Source organism: Lycium barbarum, chromosome 7 (assembly GCF_019175385.1).
Source record: "Lycium barbarum isolate Lr01 chromosome 7, ASM1917538v2, whole genome shotgun sequence".
Classification (NCBI taxonomy): domain Eukaryota; kingdom Viridiplantae; phylum Streptophyta; class Magnoliopsida; order Solanales; family Solanaceae; genus Lycium; species Lycium barbarum.
The window spans coordinates 114202251-114218194 of record NC_083343.1 but is presented as its reverse complement, the minus strand read 5'-3'; the positions used below and the strand labels follow the sequence as shown (position 1 = coordinate 114218194).

Here is a 15944-nt window from a genome sequence, read left to right as displayed (position 1 = left end):
CCTTGGTCGTATTAAACATTTGTTGTTGCTCCTGTAGAAAATTTTCTTACATGCCTCCTATTTTATCACATGCATTACGTGTGTACCTCGATACGATTAAAACTCCGAATTTTCACATAACTACATGCATGGTGCCTTAGTGCTAGCAATAGTCTAGACGGGTTAAGAGAATTGGGATTGGGAAACGGGTTAAAAAGAGAATTGGGTTTGGGAGTCTACGTGGAGCCTATGTGGATCCGACGTGGCTAATTTTTTTGTGTTGTGGAGTCCAAGTCAAACTTCCATCCATATAAGGGCAAATTTATCAATAATCATAACGGGGAGGGCAAATTTGATCCCAAACTTTAACGGAGAGGGAATTTGATCTCAAACTTTGACGGAGGGCAAATTTAAACTATAAACCATACTTGGAGGGTAAATTTGACCATTTTCCATTACAAAAATCAATGTAGGTTTGTCCGCACATATCAACTATTGGTGTTTCACCTATAAAGTCACTCAATTATTGGTGTTTCACCTACAAAGTCACTCAATTTTATTTTCTACCAGAAAATCACTCAACTATTGGTGTTTCACTTATAAAGTCACTCAACCTATTTAAGTGATTTTTTAATTACATTTTACTGATTTTTATTTAAAGTCAAAATTGTAAGAAATTAAAAGTACCCATTTTAACCATTTTATTGACCCGGCTAAATAAAAATAATCATATTGTTAACCTGATAAAAATAATTACTGATTTGGTATAATAGGTTAAACTATACTTATCGTATAGAAAAAGTTCTATTGTTAATTAGCTAAAAGAATCACCCTATTAATCAGATTTCACAGCTTGTTTGTAAGTGAGTCATCTAAGTCGAGTTGTCAAACTGTGATTGAGTAATGCAATTAAAACTCAAATATGATATAACTCCATGAAAATGACTGAATCTTTTTCTTATTATTCATTGGATATTTTGTTGTTTTTTCCTTAGCATAGTGAATGGAATTGTATAAAGTCATCTAATTCGATAACTGATTGAGAAGTGTAAGTAAAAGTATATGATTTAGCTCCATGAATATTTTTAAAAGGTTTTGGTCAATATATTTTTAGTCGGGTTAAGTGGACGGGTCAATAAAATGTTTAACATGAGTACTTTTTTATTTTTTATAATTTTGACTTTAAATAAAAATCAGTAAAATGTAATTAAAAAATCACTTAAATTTGAGTGACTTTGTAGGTGAAACAACAATAGTTGAGTGACTTTCTGGTTAAAAAAAAACAAAGTTGAGTGACTTTCTGAGTGAAACACACATAGTTGAGTGACTTTCTGGTTAGAAAACAAAATTTAGTGACTTTCTGAGGAAAATACCCATAATTAAATCACTTTCTGATTAGAACATTGACACAAAATTTGCGGATAATGGAAGTCACAATCTTCACTTTATACTAGTCTCCCTCAGGCCTCAGCATCATATTTCCCGTCCACATTATATATAACAAATGTTGAACTAGATTTTTATGTGAAATAAATACAACGTGAAGCATCCGACTACTGAATGACCGAATATCTATCTTAAAAGAATCACAAGTTGATGAGGCAAATTCCTTTTTCAGATTCTTAGAACTTTTCTACGAGAAAATAAAAAAATCTGTCCCTTATGTTTGAGGATAGGTTCAAAATAACCCCTAAGTATATGCACTGAGCAGTTTTGATCTGTTAAGTTTGCTAAAACTTAACACTTTTGTTTGCCTTCAAATATTTATCGAATTTTATTTGTTAGGTTTGACGGAAACTATATATACAAGAAAAAATTAAAAAAATTAGGGGTAACTCATATATAGAGGTACAATTTTTCGACGTTTCTGCTATTTTTATTTTTTTCTAGAGTCTGGTGCAGTTTTTTGAGGTGTGCGTAATTTCTATACTTTTTTTTCATTTTTTTTTTGTAATATCTTCTTAGTATCTTGTGCATTTTTTGTGTTGAACATTTTTGGATTTGATGAGACTTTTTTTAGTGTTTATGGTTAAATATTCTTTTCCCCATGTTTGCGTCAAATGTAACGAGAAACTAAGTTGTTAAATATATGACGGAACTAAAAATGTTAACTTTTATACCAAACTTAAAGAACTAAAATTATTTAGCACATACTTAAGGGACTATTTTGAACCTATCCAACATAAGGGACCATTTTTATCATTTTCTCGTATCATTTATTTTAAGACCCCTTTTTTTAGTGCCTATATAAAGGGTTTCTAATGAATTTATCTATACAACAGAAAGCAACTAAGTTATCTACTTTCTTCAATAATATGGCACCTCAAGGAGAATTTGTGAGGATGTTAAGCAGAGATCTTGGACTTTCCTTCTTAGAAGGTAGAAAGAGAAGTTCTTCTCCTTCTTCTAGTCCACAAAGGGTGGCAACAACTAATTCAGCTAAAGAAGAACCAAAACAAGCTTGTGTTTATAGATATTATCAGCATGCTACTGAGGAAAGAGTTTTCAACAGCAATTATCAAGTGGCTCAAGTGCAATTTCCTGAGAGAAAATCAATTGCCTTGGCTTATTAATTATGTTAGCATGTAACTTAATATAATATGTCCTAATGCTTATTGGGTCACAATTAACTGAGCTTTTTAGTCTGGTCACCAATCATGTGGCGTTTTTGTTTCCTTCTTCCTTTTTTTTCCGTCGAATAATTAACAAGGAAGTGAAAAAGAGTTTGGTTGCTGTGATTTTCGTTCATATGTGACCACTTTGCGCTATTTTCTTGAGGAACTATGTGCTTTCTTTGTTACTACCTAATTCTCTAAAAACGCCATTAGCAGGGCGTCTCAATAATATTGGGGCTAAAGCCAAATTTCATAGGGAGGTTCTAAATTATTATTTTTTAAAAGGAAAGATCGCCGTGCATTTTTTAATTTAAAGTCAACTTTCTAGATTTTTCAGATGCGAAGTCATTAATTATTGTTCTATAATCGATTTGTTCTAGCAATTCCTTCTCAATTGATAATATATCTAATTTCAATGAAAAATATAAAATAAAGTTAGAATAATAAAACTTGGCTCAAGAATGTGATAACTGATATCGAAATAATGTTGCGCTGCTTCAATATAATGATTGATTGTTGCAATGCTTAAAATTTTGAAGATGGCGACAATTTTTTTTTTTTGATCTTTTGTAACTTATAAGCAACAATAAGTTTTACGGCTGTTTGAGAGACTTCAGAATATAGAATAGTAAAAGGGAGAATGAAAAAGGTAATAATAATGTGGGTCATATTAGTTGTTAGGATATAAATGAGGTAGTAAAATAGGAACTCAATTACCCACATAAGGAAAGAATTATTGTACTTTCAACCCTAAAATTTCTATTTAAATTTAACAGTACACATAATTTTTTGAATAATATACATAATACATCCATTTTTTTGTGTGGATGGCTCTTCAAAGCCACTGGTCTTTAATTTTTGTCCCTCAAATTGGTGTTCTTTAATTTTTGAATTTCACCTAATACCTCGAGGTTCTGGGTTCAAACCCCAACTCAGTAAAAAAAAAAAGTAATTTCGCAGGGTAGAGGTTTGGATTCGCAAGGCAGAGTTTTGCATGCAAAACTCTCCTCAGACAGAGTTTTGAATGCAAAATTCTACCTTAAGGTAGAGTTTGAAACTCTGCCTGAGGCCTAACTTTGCTACGAAACTCTGTCTTGCGATTTCTTTTTTTTTTTTTACTGAGCCGGGCGAAGGACAAAAATTAAAGACCACTAATTTGAGGGGAAAAAATTAAAGACCAGTACCTTTGAAGGGTAATCGTGCAAGAAATTGGGCCCCCAAAAAGCTGGGGCCCAAAGCCATGGTTGTAGTAGTGTTCAGTCAGCCCTGGTCATTAGATGGGTGTCAGATCCTTCAAAAGTAATACGTACCTTTTTTTTTTTTTTGGGAGAAACCGACACGGATGTGTTGGAGAGTACAAGCAACATAGGTTACTATTAAACAATGCCACTTTGGTAAATTAATCAGTTTTACCCATATAAGTTTGAACGTGAAAGTTTGTCTTTAATAAATTTCTATGCCAATAATTATCAAGTGCAGTTTCCTGAGAGAAAATCAATTTCCTTGGCTTATTAATTAAGTTATTAGGTCATATATGTAACTTAATATAGTATGCACTAATGCTTATTAGGTCTTAATTAATTAACTGAGTTTTTTAATCAGGTCATCAATTGTGTACTTTTTATGTAGTTTCTACGTTCTTGTTTTCCCTTTTTTTTTTTTTGGATTTCCTCGAATAATTAACAAGGAGGAGAAAAAACCTTTGGTTTAGCTCATATGTGATGACTCATCTATATATTACGCTATTTCCTTGAGGAACTATATGCTTTCTACGTTAGTATTTATGTTGTTAAGACTTTTAAAAATATTGTGGAATGCGTGTCGAATTTTGCAAAAATAGTGCAATTATGAAAAATTCGATATGAGCGCAAGCGAGCAACATATATTACAACTAAGCAATGTCACTTTGGTAAATTAATCAGTTTAATTTCTGCAATACAAGTTTGAACGTGAAAGTTTGTCCTTAATTAATTTCTATAACAAAGATAAAGTTAAGGAGATGATTATTTGTTTCTCTTCTTTAGTTGAAAGATTGACATTCTCACTCATTCACTACTAAGAGTTCTATCGAGAATTAAACATTTGTATAATTAGTATCTGTATAGCTTTTTGTTTGAATTATTTTTTTCTTATATGAAAACCAAGTGATTGCTATGAATAAATTCTTCACACAAGCATTTCTCCTAACAAAAAAACTCAATATAAATACGGCTGTTGACCCAAAACCTCTTAAACCTATGACTCATAATTCATGAATAAATTCCCTAAAAGGTCAACCATGTACTGAGAATTGTCTTCTAATATCACTTTTGTTTCTTTTAGGATTAGAATATCACCCAACAATCACTATTTTCCTCAGAATATACTAAACACACAAAAAATCCGTCTCTCCTAATTGGCATGCCATGTCACATAAATTTGTATTTTTTAAATAATAAATTTATTTAACTCCTCCAATCTGTTTAACACAACCCAACCCATGTCTATGAAATTATCTAAAAGTTCTTTGTTTCCTTTTTATTTATTTATGTTAGACTGGTAGTTATGTGTTGAAGAATTCAGCTTGAAGCTTTAATTTAGGAAATTCAAAGGTCGAATGTTTTGGGGTTTTCTTTAATGTAATTATCAAGTTCACTTCTAATATAAAAACGGGATTTTGCTGCATCTGAATTCTGGATTAAAAAATTTCAAGAATTAAATGGGGAAATAAATAAATAAAAAGCCTATGAAGTTGATTTTAGCTTTTTCTATCTGGATACGCATTATAGATTCAAATTACATTTTCTGTTTGATTGTTCTCAAAATGTTTATTTTGTTTAGCAGTAGAAGTGATTTTAATTTTGTTCTCGCTTTTTTGAAAATTCAGATATTTATACCTGCATGTCGTAGGGCCTCGTGGCGAAGATAAAACCACAAGCTCTATTGTTATAAAGCAAAAAGTGTTTTCTAATCGGGTTAAATGGGTATAAGATATGGATTGGTTGATGAAATGGGTTTGAGTTGAGTCGAGTTAAATAGATTGAACGAGTTAAATAATTTTATTAAAAATAGAATTATGTGACATGGCATGCCAACAAGGAGAGAAGGAAAGTTTTGTGTTTAGTATATTTTGAGAAAAATAGTGATAATCGGGTGATGTTCTAGTTCTAAAAGAAAAAAAAGTGATATTAGAAGGCAATTCTCAATACACGGGTGACATTTTAGGGAATTTACCTTCCCATGCTTTTCTTCTCAAAACCTTTATTAAACCCAAATTTTCAATTCAACATGTTTCTCTCAAATCGTGGAGATTTCTTAATCATTAGAGGTGCTAAAATTAGCCCATAAAAAATGATACCTGTTCAATTTTGAGCGAGTTAGTCATGCACCCAATTATCAATCAACCCATTTCACATGTCTAATTTAACTTATCTAAAATTGGACTGATATGACTAAATATGTTGCCCAAATTAATCCTAGAAACCTTATCAAAATATTTTTAAACTTTCATTTTATTTTTTATGATAAATATAGTCATAATAGAGGAAAACAATTATTTAATAACTAAAACAAATTATAAGAAACAAAATAATGAAATTAAAACTTTGAAAGTGTTGGAGAGTTGAGTTATTAAATAATTTATGTAATACAATGTTAATAAATATTTTATGTATTGTCATAAAATAAAGGCTATAAAGTAAATTTATCAAAGATAATTAAAGAGACTGATATATTATTCAACCTTTAACTTAAGAGAGATTTCATTGTCTATATAATTTCTACAAATGAACCTCCTATTTATAGGAGGAAAATAGGAATTGCTTTGGGCCCAAGTAAACTCGGTGGCCAAACAAAGGATCACAACTTGGAGGCCAAGCATACTTGGTTGCCAAGTTTCCATGGTGGCCAAGTATACTTGGTTTCCAAGTATACAAAATGGACGGTCATATTATTTATAACTCTCCCCCTTGGATGTCCATTAATAGATGATGTGCCTCGTTAAAACCTTATTAGGAAAAATCCTGTGGGAAAAAGCCCTAATGAAGAAAAAATAGTTCACATATCTGGTAATACGCTTTGAGAGCTGCCTTTATAAAAACCTTATCAAGAAAATCCAATGGGACAAGACCTTGGTTAAGGGAAAAAGGGTACAACACGTATTTCACTCCCCCTGATGAAGATCAAAATTCAGATGTCGGAGTCTTCGCATTCCAATCTTGAATAGCATCTTCTCAAGAGTTCAAGTTGACAAAGATTTGGTGAAAACATCTGCAGGATTGTCACTTGAACGGATTTGTTGCACATCAATATCACCATTCTTCTGGAGATCATGTGTGAAGAATAACTTTGGTGAAATGTGCTTCGTTCTATCTCCTTTTATGAAGCCTCCTTTTAATTGAGCTATGCTTGTAGCATTGTCTTCATATAATACTGTGGGTATTTTTGTAGCACACTTCAAGCCACATCTTTCTTTGATGAAATGTATCACTGATCTCAACCACACATATTCTCTACTTGCTTCGTGAATAGCTATTAATTTAGCATGATTTGAAGAAGTAGCAACAATGGACTGCTTTGTAGATCGTCGTGATATAGAAATAACCTGCGCATGTAAACATATAGCCTGTTTGAGATCAAGCTTTATGTGGATCAGATAAATAACCTGCGTCTGGATAACCAACAAGATCTGTACTACCATTGTTAGCATAAAACAGACCTATATCGCTAGTTCCCTTCAAATATCGCAATATATGCTTAACTCCGTTCCAATATCTTCGTGTAGGAGAAGAGCTCTATCTTGCTAGCAAATTAACAGAGAACGTTATGTCAGGTCTTGTAGCGTTAGCAAGATACACTAGTGCACCAATTGCACTAAGATATGGTACTTCAGGACCAAGAAGCTCTTCATTTTCTTCCTGAGGTCGGAACTGATCTTTACTCACTTCAAGTGAGTGAACAACCATTGGAGTGCTTAAAGGATGCACATTGTCCATGTAAAATCATTTTAAAACCTTTTAGGTATAAGAAGATTGATGGATAAAGATCTCGTCTGCTAAATGTTCAACCTGCAAACCAAGAAAAAGTTTTATTTTTTCGAGATCTTTCATCTCAAATTCTTTCTTTAATTATTCAATCGCTTTTTGGAGCTCTTCTAGAGTTCCAATTAGGTCTATATCATCAACATAAACAGCAAGTATAGCAAACTCTGATTTTGTTTTCTTAATAAAAACACATGGACAAATGGTATCATTTATATAACTTTCATTTATCAAGTACTCACTGAGGCAATTATACCACATGCGCCTGTTTTAAACCATATAATGATATTTGTAATCTGATTGAATACATCTCCCTAGACTTTGAACTAATTGCTTCAGGCATTTTAAATCCTTCAGGAATTTTCATATAGATTTCATTATCAAGCGAGCCATAAAGGTAAGTTGTAACCACATCCATCAGATGTATTTCAAGGTTTTCATGTACAGCTAAACTGATGAGATATCGAAATGTTATGCCATCCATAACTGATGAATATGTTTCTTCATAGTCGATATCGAGCCTTTGAGAGAATCCTTGTGCAACAAGGCGTGCCTTGTATCTCACAATTTCATTTCTTTCATTCCTTTTCCACACAAAGACCCATTTGTGGCCAACTGGTTTTACACCGTTAGAAGTTTGGACTACCGGTCCAAAAACCTCACGTTTAGCAAGTGAATTCAATTCTGATTGAACTTCCCCTTGCCATTATAGCCAATCATATCTTCGTCGACATTCTTCGACAGATTGAGTTTCCTGGTCCTCAATATCTTTCATAACATTTAGTGCAATGTTATATGCAAAAACATTATTCACCATAATCTTCGATCGATTCAAATCTATACCATCACCAGAAGAACTTAATAATAGTTCTTTACTCACTTGTGTCTTGGGTTCCTTGATATCTTCAGGAGTATCAAGATTAATCAGATCTTGAATATCTTCATGATATTCTTTCATAGTGTCATTCTGATCATTTTTCATATTTTTTTTTTAGGATTTATATCCTTAGAACCCAATGGCCTACCACACATCAGACGTATATGAGATTCAAAGGCCATGACACTAGTATATTTCTTTTCTCTCTCTCCCTAATTATGGGAAATTTGTTTCATCAAATCGACAATCTGCAAATCGAGCAGTGAATAAATCTTCCATTAATGGATCAAGGTAGCGAATAATAGAGGGTGATTCAAACCCAACATATATTCCTAATCTTCTTTGGGGGCCCATCTTAGTGCGCTGTGATGGTGCTACCGGCACATATACAACACAATAAGAGATTCGGAGATGAGCAATATTTGGTTCATGACCAAATACTAATTATGACGGAGAGTATTTATTATAATGAGTCGGTCTGAGACGAATAAGAGATGCTGCTTGTAAAATAGCATGACCCCAAACGGTAGTTGGCAACCGTGTTTTCATAAGTAGCGGTCTTGCTATCAATTGTAGTCGTTTAATAAATGACTCAGCAAGGCCATTTTGAGTATGAACATGAACTACAGGATGTTGAACTCTTATCCCAACTGATAAATAATAATCATCAAAAACTTGGGATGTAAATTCTCCGGCATTATCAAGGCGTATAGCCTTAATGGTATAATCTGGGAACTGCGCCCTTGAGCGTATTATTTGTACCAATAATTTCGCAAACACCAGATTGCGAGACGATAAAAGGCACACATGAGACCATCTTGAAGATGCGTCTATTAGGACCATAAAATATCTGAATGACCCAGAAGGTGGATGAATAGGTCCACATATGTATACGCTCTAGAACGGTATGGGATTCAATGTTAACTTTCATTAGAGATGGCTTAGCTATCAATTTCCTGATACATGAAAATTCACCACTTTCAAGAATCTTCAGGTTCTTAAGTGGATGTCCATTTGAATTTTCAATAATTCGTCTCATCATTATTGATCCAAGGTGACCTATTCGGTCATGCCAAAACACAAAAGTACTTGAATCATTAAACTTACGGTTTACGATCGAGTGTGCTTCCATTGTACTAATTTTTGCATAATACAGGCAGAAGACGAAGTTGGTAATTTCTCCAAAACATATTTCTGGTCGGAGACATTCTTTGTAATGACAAGATATTCATCATTTATTTCGTTTAATGTCTCAACGTGATACCCATTACGGCGGATATCTTTGAAACTTAACAAGTTTCTTGGGGATTTAGAAGAGAATAATGCATCTTCTATAACAAGTTTCGTCCCCTTAGGCAGAAATATATTAACTCTTCCGGAGCCTTCAATCAATTTCAAATTGCCAGAAATTGTACTAACATTTCCCCCTTTTCTAAGCAAGTGAGAAGTATTTCTCATCTTTGAATATGACATGCGTTGTTCCACTATCTATCACACAAATATCTTCATGATTGGTCATTGATCCAAACAATATTTGAGAAATTTTCATATATTTTTCAAAATGAAAGAATAGACAAAGTGAACATTAAAGTAGATATTATTATTAAACATAGCATTACACAAACTTTATTCACATAACTATGGAAACATAACCATTATAGCTAATAGTAACAACATGGATGAAAATATCTAAATTATTACGGATCCATCACCGCTCAAATGATCTATTTTTTCTTCTGGGTTCAAAGAAATCTGTCACATCTAGATGCATGGGCTCAACATTATCTTTAGAAATAAAATTTGCTTCGGCATTCTTTTCTGCCTTTTTGAGGGAGGCTTGATAAAGCTCAACTAGATGCTTTGGCATACGACAGGTACGTGACCAGTGCCCCTTTCCTCCGCATCGGTAGCATTTATTTTCTGAACTTTGTTTTACACAGCTTCATGCTTTTCATCCTTCTTTTTACACTGCTGGTGGTAAAGAGTATTATTTGGTGCAAGACGAGAATCATGATTAAAATTTCTTCCTCGACCATGGTCGTGACCACAATCTCTTCTACGCCTAAAATGGTGAAAACTCACCTCATTCACTTCAGGGAATGGGATAGTACCAGTAGGTCGGCTTTCATGATTTTTCATTAATAATTCATTATGTTGCTCAACCACTAGAAGATGTGAGATTAGTTCAAAATATTTCTTGAACCTCATCTCTCGGTATTGCTGCTGTAGGAGCATACTCGAGGTAAGAAAAGTGGAGAATGTTTTCTCCAGCATATCATGATCAGGGATATTTTCACCACATAATTTTAACTGAGAAATAATTTTAAACATGGCAGAATTATACGCACAAATAGATTTAAAATCTTGTAGCCTTAAATGGATCTAATCAAAACGTGCTTGTTGAAGCACAACCATCTTCAGGTGGTCATATCTATCTTTCAAATTATTCCACAACATAAGAGGATCTTTAACAGTGAGATATTCCATTTTCAAGCTCTCATCAAGGTGATGGCGGAGGAATATCATTGTCTTGGCATGGTCTTGATTCGATGCCTGATTTTTACCGTTGATGGTGTCTGCCAGACTCATCGCATCAAGATCAAGATGAATTTCGGCATCAAGAACCCAAGACAGGTTGCCAGATATATCTAAGGCAACAAATTCGCGTTTAGAAAGATTTGCCGTTAATTAAGAAAAAGAAAGTCAATACATTCGAGGCCTTCAGAGTATTTGCTCGAGATGACAGAGTCTCGTGCTGATAATGTGTTATAAAATAAAGGCAGTAAAAGTAAATACACCAAAGATAATTAAAGAGGCTGATATATTATTCAACCTTTAACTTAAGAGATATTTCATTGTCTATATAATTTCTACAAATGAACCTCCTTTTTATAGGAGGAATATAGGAATTGCTTTGGGCCCAAGAAACCAAGTATACAAAATGGACGACCATATTATTTACAACATGTATATGATATTTGTTATTGAATTATTTGAAATATATATTTATTAATTTGCCTGTTTTGATAATTTTTTGGAATTAAAAAAAGAACCTTTCATATTGCCAAACATTACTCACGGTTAAGCGTCTATGCTACAACTACAAGTAAAAAATAGCAGTAGATCCTTTCAAATCTTCCATTTCAAAAGCACACGGATCGCAATCCGTGTCATCCCTCTAACCTAAATATTCACCGTTCCTAAAAATCAAATCCTACGGTCTACAACTCCACATTCTAACCCGCCGAAAACTTTTCCCAAAATTTCAAATTTTCCTCCCCAAACAAATCTCTAAAAAAATCCCCCCCAAAACATCCCTCAAACCCATATATACACATCTCTCTGCCACACCAAAATCACAACAAATCCTCTATTTCTATAGCAAAAAAAAAAAAAACAGTTTTTTTTGCTATCTTTCAAATTTGTTTCAATGGCAAGAACAAAGCAAACAGCACGAAAATCGACAGGAGGAAAAGCACCAAGAAAACAATTAGCAACAAAAGCCGCAAGGAAATCAGCACCAGCTACTGGAGGAGTGAAGAAGCCTCACCGTTTCCATCCTGGAACTGTTGCTCTTCGTGAGATCCGTAAGTACCAGAAGAGTATTGAGCTTTTAATCAGAAAGTTACCGTTTCAAAAGACTTGTTAGAGAAATAACACAGGATTTCAAGACTGATTTGAGGTTCCAGAGTAGTGTTGTGGCTGCACTTCAAGAAGCAGCTGAGGCGTATTTGGTGGGTTTATTTGAGGATACTAATTTGTGTGCGATTCATGCTAAGAGGGTGACCATTATGCCTAAGGATATTCAGTTGGCTAGGCGTACTAGGGGTGAAAGGGCTTAATTAATTTTTTGTTCTGGATTAGTGTTGTAATGTTCATGGTGAAACATGAAAATGATGTGTAGTGGCCAGTGGGTTTAGTTGTTTTTGTTTGAAATGTAATGAAAACTCTTGGAAATGAATATCGAAGTTCCTTTAACTCTCTTGTTTTCATGTATAATTAAATTTAATGCTACTCACGTGGAATTGCAGAAAGTATAAAACCTTCTGCAGAACAATTCTAGTCAATAATGAACATAATCACATTGTTTACTGTATTTGAAATGTGGATAATTCTGTATTTTTAAAGATTAATAAAGCTTTATCATAAATGTAGGTATGGTAAGTTTAAGTCTAATGACAAATTGTTGCATAGCATGTGGAAATTGTAAAGGGGCAAGTTGTTATTTTGCTATGTCCAAATAGTGTGCTGCAAAAGAATTCTCATATTAGCAATACCATTAGTTATAAAAAAACTAGATGGCCGCACGGGCCCAACACTTTAGATTATAGTGCATCTATGTGTATGTAGTTGTCTTTGAATAGTGAATATATATATATATATACACTATATATTATGTTCAAAACACGATTAATATAACATTGTAGTTTGTGCTCCGTATCTAAAACTTTATTATACTAGTGTTTGCTACGAATACAAAGTCTGCACATTTTTTTTTTTGACATTGTTTGTTTTTTAATATGGGATTCACTTTTTTTTATATTGCTTGATTTTGTTAATATGGGGTCTACTTTTTTTTTCCCCGTGAGTTTGGAGATAGTGGGTTCCGCTTTTTTTACTTTTTTTTTAATGTTCAAAACACAATTAATATAACATTATAGTTTGTACTTCGTATCTAAAACTTTATTATATTAGTGTTTGTTACGAATACAAAGTCTGCACGTTTTTTTTTTGACATTGTTTGTTTTTTTAATATGGGATTCACTTTTTTTTTATATTGCTTGATTTTGTTAATATGGGGTCCACTTTTTTTTCCCGTGAGTTTGGAGATGGTGGGTTCCACTTTTTTTTTTTTTTTTAATATTGGTTGGTTTGTGTTTAATATGTGGGCCCACAATTAACATTATAATTTGTGTTCCGTATCTAAAATTTTATTATATTAGTGTTTGCTACGAATACAAAGTCTGCACGTTTTTTTTTGAGATTGTTTGTTTTTTTTAATAGGGGATTCACTTTTTTTTTATATTGCTTGATTTTGTTAATATGGGTCTACTTTTTTTTTTCTCCGTGAGTTTGGAGATGGTGGGTTCTACTTTTTTTACCTCTTTTTTTTTTTAATATTGGTTGGTTTGTGTTTAATATGTGGGCCCACAATTTTTTTTTTGGCCCACAAACGGACGACGAAAAAGTGCCCTACTATGTTCAGAACACGATTAATATAACATTGTAGTTTGTGCTCCATATCTAAAACTTTATTATATTACTGTTTGCTACGAATACAAAGTCTGCACGTTTTTTTTTGACATTGTTTGTTTTTTTAATATGGGATTCACTTTTTTTTTTTATATTGCCTGATTTTGTTAATATGGGGTCCAATTTTTTTCCCCGTGAGTTTGGAGATAGTGGGTTCCACTTTTTTTACTTTTTTTTTTAATGTTCAAAACACGATTAATATAACATTGTAGTTTGTGCTCCGTATATAAAACTTTATTATATTAGTGTTTGCTACGAATACAAAGTCTGCACGTTTTTTTTTTTGACATTGTTTGTTTTTTTAATATAGGATTCACTTTTTTTTTATATTGCTTGATTTTGTTAATATGAGATCCACTTTTTTTTTTCCCCTTGAGTTTGGAGATGGTGGGTTCCACTTATTTTACTTTTTTTTTTTTAATATTGGTTGGTTTGTGTTTAATATGGGGACCACACTTTTTTTTTTTTTAATATTGGTTGGTTTGTGTTTAATATGTGGGCCCACAATTAACATTGTAGTTTGTGTTCCGTATCTAAAACTTTATTATATTAGTATTTGCTATGAATACAAATTTTGCACGTTTTTTTTTTACATTGTTTGTTTTTTTAATATGAAATTCACTTTTTTTTTATGTTGCTTGATTTTGTTAATATGGGGCCCACTTTTTTTTCCCCGTGAGTTTGGAGATGGCGGGTTCCACCTTTTTCTACTTTTTTTTTTTAATGTTCAAAACATGATCAATATAACATTATAGTTTGTGCTCCGTATCTAAAACTTTATTATATTAGTGTTTGCTACGAATACAAAGTCTGCACGTTTTTTTTTAACATTGTTTGTTTTTTTAATATGGGATTCACTTTTTTTTATATTGCTTGATTTTGTTAATATGGGGTCCACTTTTTTTTCTCCGTGAATTTGGAGATGGTGGGTTCTACTTTTTTTACTTTTTTTTTTATATTGGTTGGTTTGTGTTTAATATGGGGACCACACTTTTTTTTTTTTAATATTGGATGGTTTGTGTTTAATATAACAATTTTTTTGGGCCCACAAACGGACGACGAAAAGTGCACCATCCGGTGCTTCTAATATAGTAGAAAAATGACTCAATGCTAACATTTAACATTGCATCAGCTATGATGTTAAAGAAATAGGATTACAAATACTACTGAAATAGCTGATGCAACACTATAATTGATCAAGCAATTCTAACTGAATATTGTTGAAAACTTAATTCTGACTGGAAACACACTGCCATGGCAAAACTAAGGCAGCAAGATGACCGATAAACTGACAATTGTGAACAGTTGGAATCTTAATAGCACTACTAGAGGCCTGCCTGCAGCAGCCAATGTTGACATGAAACCCAAAATACATACTTCCCCATCAAGGTGGCTAGTGCTCAAATAGGTAGCTTCCCATTCCTAAACTGACATTCACGAGCCATGGATAAAGGATAGTATTGATTTTATTAGTGTCCATCTTGGGGGAGACACTGCTGTGGTAATATGGTATATCACATCGCGAATTGATCGGAGGCTGGGACTCAAAACATATGCAACTTTCCAGCAGCCACAGCCTATATCTTGAATATTATTTGCTGGTTGAGCACATGAGTATGTCAGCTGCAGCACGATAAAGTTGCTCAAAAGATAATTCCTTCAGTCCAAATATAAAAAAGCTAAATACTTTCTCATCCTCGAATTCTAGAGAATAGGCGTCAGGTCTATATCTTGATGAACTTTACATTGTTCAGTTCTCATGAGTCATCAGTAAAACTATGGTACTATTCCGATACTTCTGAAAATACAAACACCATAAATAGAAAATACTTATTAAGCAGTATGTAACAAGAGTAACCGGTACAAGAAAAAAACTAAAATCATGCATTTCAGCTACTAAACACTGTCAGCTGGAGTGCCATATCCAGGTGAGTACATATTGTAGATGGTCAAATGGTCATGTTGACCACTTTGACTATTCTTTCATGTAATAGGGACTCAAAAATGAGTGCCCTCTCAAGAAACTGATGCGCCAGAATATTCAGGTAAAAGTTTCACAGCCTTTGTTGGAAGTTGTTAACTTTTGCTGTGTCACGTCGTTAACAAAGTTGGCACCACCGGAATTCCCACCTTTGCCGTCTCAGGGCGAAAGGAAAAATAAATTCAGGCTCCTAATTCTCAACATCAACAGAGGTCTCTGAT

General features: G+C 33.1%; 1 pseudogene; it reads left to right on the top strand.

Moving 5' to 3' along the window:
* The first annotated feature begins 11884 nt into the window (after window positions 1–11884).
* LOC132603875 (histone H3.2-like) lies at window positions 11885–12437 on the top strand (annotated as a pseudogene).
* The last annotated feature ends 3507 nt before the right edge of the window (window positions 12438–15944 follow it).